The sequence below is a fragment of the Rhinopithecus bieti genome, unplaced genomic scaffold, assembly GCF_001698545.2.
Source record: "Rhinopithecus bieti isolate Rb0 unplaced genomic scaffold, ASM169854v2 scaffold_12476, whole genome shotgun sequence".
NCBI lineage: Eukaryota > Metazoa > Chordata > Mammalia > Primates > Cercopithecidae > Rhinopithecus > Rhinopithecus bieti.
The window spans coordinates 186,980-191,718 of NW_016807303.1; the positions used below are offsets into that span (position 1 = coordinate 186,980).

General features: G+C 39.0%; 1 long non-coding RNA gene across 1 annotated transcript; it reads right to left on the minus strand.

The window, feature by feature from the left end:
• Window positions 1–1,597: 1,597 nt before the first annotated feature.
• Window positions 1,598–4,336, minus strand: LOC108535225 (uncharacterized). Its single transcript, XR_001887170.1, has 3 exons — window positions 4,161–4,336; window positions 3,436–3,584; window positions 1,598–1,652 (listed from the first exon to the last, which is right to left on the minus strand). It is a non-coding gene; the product is annotated as an uncharacterized LOC108535225 (long non-coding RNA).
• Between the last annotated feature and the right edge of the window lie 403 nt (window positions 4,337–4,739).

The following is a 4,739-nucleotide window of genomic DNA, read 5'->3' on the forward strand; positions in this document are numbered from 1 at the left end:
AGAGAAACAGAAGAAGAATATTCTTTTATTAACAGCAACACTCTGAGTATAGCTTATAGGATAAAGAGAAGAGAAAAACAACAGAAAACGGAACCAGCAATGGAAGTTCACTTTAGCAGCATGATTGACACCATGTTACTTATTCCAAGAGGTGATTGATAATATGAAATGGGTTTCTCTTCTGTAGGAATTTGGCATTGTTTGTTCACTCCCTCTCCCATTTCTGAGTGTAAAATATGTGTGATGATAAAAGTCCAAGGGGATGCTTGTGTGAGCAGGCTGTACCAAGTCCTCTTCCAAAGAATTGCATCTGTGCAACCCTGGCCAGGCTTTGAAAATCCTAGAGTATACTAAGTTGCTTTTCCAAAGGATAGTGATATTCTGTAACTAAAATCCCAGAATTCGGTTTGTTAAAGAAATACTAAGTTTAAAATCAACGATGTATATAGATGATTCAGGTTTGTTTGTTTGTTTTAGGGTTTTATGAATTTTACGAAAAGTGACCCTAAATCATGTATGCAGAACAATTAGAAGGTTGGAAAACATCAAAATGTCTGGCAATGGAGGAATGATCGGGCAAATTATGTATGTCATCTTGAGGAAATATTAGTGATTAAAAATAACTATGAAAACTAAAATGAAAATTAAAACTGTTATGATACATTATTACTGATAAACAACACAATATTGGTTATAAATATGGAAAATATTATTTTGCACAAAGGCTAAAAGGAAATATATCATGTGAAAACTACATTTGGATGATTGTATAATAGATTTTTTAAAATTTATACTAATTTTAGTATTGTTTTATATATTTCAAAATAATTTCTGAATATCTATTGTATTATACTATGTTTATAAGTCTAACACAAAAATAGAAATTTTAAAATGAATCTATAGTTTATCTTGATTAAAGAGGCAGAAAAACACAACATTTTCCTGGATTTGAATCCTGGCTCTGCAAATGTATTAATAGTGTAACCTTGGGAAAGTTATGCAACCCTTCTGTGCCTCAATTCTCTGCTCCATAAAATGAAAATATTAAAAGAATGAGCCTGACCATTGATAAGATTAAATGAAGAAATTCATAAAAAGCATTAGTAGGCCAGGCGCGGTGGCTCAAGCCTGTAATCCCAGCACTTTGGGAGGCCGAGACGGGCGGATCACGAGGTCAGGAGATCGAGACCATCCTGGCTAACACGGTGAAACCCCGTCTCTACTAAAAAAAATACAAAAAACTAGCCGGGCGAGGTGGCGGGCGCCTGTAGTCCCAACTACATGGGAGGCTGAGGCAGGAGAATGGCGGGAACCCGGGAGGCGGAGCTTGCAGTGAGCTGAGATCTGGCCACTGCACTCCAGCCTGGGCCACAGAGCGAGACTCCGTCTCAAAAAAAAAATAAAAAAATAAAAAATAAAAGCATTAGTAGAGTGGTTGGCATACAGGAAATTTCACTAAACAGCAGCTATTATTTCTAATATACAAACTATAAAGCACACTATGTACATGTGTGTTACATACCTGTTTACATGTGTAAAGGCGCTCATACAGGCCTGTCACATTCACTCAACTCTGTAAGCAGGAGCTATCACATAATCCCCATAGAGCTGAACACAAGCACAAACTGTGTGCCAAGAATTGTGCTAGGAACCTTACAAAAACAATATATCATACATTATATGTAACACTTTAGATGGTCCATATTACAGCATCTCAGCCTTAACAAAAATTCTAAGACTTAGGAATCATTAGCCCCATCCTACAGATAAGAAAAGGGAGGCTCAAAAAGCTGAAATAACTTCCTCAACATCACAGAGTTACTATGGAGCAAGAACAAGGCTAGTTGACACATAGATCAAGCTCTCAACTGCTGGCCACACTGCTTTCAATAAGTGAGAAATAAGATACACTTAGCTCATATTTCAGCCCAGTACAAGCCTCATCAGTCTGGTGACACTCAATAAAACAGGGTTCCAGTTACTCCTTCAGTAATCTCTGAGGCTGAAGCCCCACTGTGAAATCCTTCTGCTGTCTTTTCAGTAGGAATACTGGCCCTCCTCATCTCAGCTACCTGCAGCAAAGTCTATTGGGCTACTCTAAATTTGAGAAATGAGGATGAAGACAGTGAAGTCAATTCAAACTTAAGGGAAAATAATTTCCCATTAGAAAAGTATACAAAGAAAAGCATTTTCTACGAATAAGTCATTTTAACTATTTAACATTGTTAAATAACTTTCTTCTTTACTGTTGGAACTCTTGTAAGTCTTTAATGTACTACTGTGAACTTTGGATCTTCGAGAGAAGGATTTAACATGCAATACTTCCAAGGTTATTTTTCTCCCTAGAAACTTTTGTTCTGTGAGCCCCAATTAACACCTCTGTGTCCTGAGCCGTGACGCCCGGAAATTGCCGCGGCCTCTGTTGCTTAAGCTCCGCATTGTGGAGACAAGACGGCACACTTCCTGGTTCTTCATCATCAACTTTTCCCGTGTGTGCGAACTTTTCCCGCGCGCGCGTAGATAACTTCCCGCGCCCGGGAAAGACTAAGTCTACCGAGCATGCGCCTGGTGACATCTCTCATTATTCTCCTCCCCGCCTGCTCTGCCGCACTTCCTCTTCCCTGCCAGCCTATATAAGGCATTGCACCGCCGCCATTAAACGAGACTTGATCAGGATACTGTCTTGTCTCCATTTCTTGTGTCTCTTGTCTCTCTAAATTCCCACCCCCTCCTCCAAGGTCTGTGTTAACGATCCCGCTGGACGGGACACCTCTGGAATGAGTATTCCTGGGATCCCATTGTGGAGATGCTGATATAGTGGAAAAAGCCCCTGCCAGGCATCAGGAGAATGTAGTTTGGGTCCTGGCTGTCCACGCATTGAGTGGGATCTTAGGCAACTGTTACGGACTGTGGTTTCCTTCTATAAAATAGAGAAATGAGGTCTGATATGCTATTGTGCAGAATGTTTTTTTGTGTCAAATGTGTGAAAAAAATTTACCCACATAATAACTCCACACCATAGTGTGGCTGCTAATGCCATCCTTCCACATGATTGAGAACTGGTTGATACAGGAACCAGTGTTAACAAAAGTGAAACCCATATTATTTGTTCTCCATGTAATACAGGAGGAATGGAAGAATTATAAAGCTACTAACAGAAAACTTAGCAACCTAGCAGGTCTTCAGAAATATACTTTTATGCCAGACTACACCCAAATGCCATGCTCAGAAAGCAGTCCAGAGTGTTTTTATTACGGAGTTTCTTACTTTGCTTACTCAGGCTTACCTCCCATCACTCTCCAGTGCTCCCTCCACTCCAGCCAAGCCAACCGCCCTCATAAACAAAGCTCACTCCACCTACAATGCTTATTCCTCTATGTGAAGTTCTATTCTACTGCCCAGAATAGTGTATCTCACCTGGTACCTGAAGCTTACCTTGGTTCAGGAGATTCTGAGTTGCTTGAGAATAAGAACTCTGTCTTCTTGTATTTCCAATTTCTTACATAGTGCTAAGCATATTGTAAAGATGAAATGATAACCCCAGGTCACAGTATTCACTCCTATCTCGAACTCCTTTTCTACTTCTGTAACCACACAGATATGTAATTACAACTACAATAGGTTAAACACAGTCATTTTTCATGAATGTAAATGGTGTCTCCTCTAGCAGGCTATAAGAGTCTGTTTTATCCCTGCATTTGTCATAATAGCTAGCATGATGTTATACAAGTGGAAACTTTTCCTTACATACTTGTCAATTGTCTGATTGTAGTATCTATTATTTTTCTTTTTTAATTTTGTTTTAGTTTATTTTATTACCATCCAAGTTATAATAGACAATCACTACAGACTGGAACTTCTCCATTTAGGCAGACTACATGACTGCATGGCCATGCTGCCGGGTCTCCAAAGGATGCCTTACTTTGTGAGCATCTAAATTTAAAACGGCATCCTGTTCTCAGTCCTGGGTCTGGGAAAATGCCTGCAGCTTTTCCCAGTATCTTTCTCTCACAGCATCTCCAAGCCTCTCCCCAAGTTAGCTCCAAGACTTGGGAGAAATAAAGTGCTGTCCCTCAGCCTGGGCTGCTCAGATCCCTAGAGGAAAGGTGAGTCACAGAGGGAGACTCTCTGCCTCTCTCATGTACTGGGACTTCACTCACTTTTATCAGCCAGATGCTGTCAGAGGGGCTGTTTGCTTTCATTCTCCTCCCCGGGATCTGGGATGTCCTTCATGATTCCAGTGGATTCCCATTTTCCTTCTTGAATTAAAGCTCACAGAGTTTATCTTTATACACTATCTTGCTATTTCCAAGTGAGTGAGGCACGCTAAAAGTCTCTACCATCTTGGGGGGAAGAAAAAAAACACTAGCCTCTTTTAAAAGAACCATTATATTAATAGTATTGCTAATTATCAAATGGTAATTATAGCCAAGGACTGTGATCAGCACTTTATATACATTATTTACTTTATGCCTCATAATTAACTTTGAGATAAATAATATCATCTCTATTTCCTAGATGAGAAAACTAAAGTTTAATGGAGATGTTGATTTTCTCAAGGTCATGCAGCTGTTAAATATAGTGACTGTATAATTTATTGTTAGCCAGAATACATCTGAGTATGAGCAAAATTACTAAAATAGTTAAGATATATACTTTATGAAACATTTATTTATTAACTGACAATTGGTTTTATTAAACTGGTAAATCTGTAAAATAGTTTTATTCAAAATATTTTT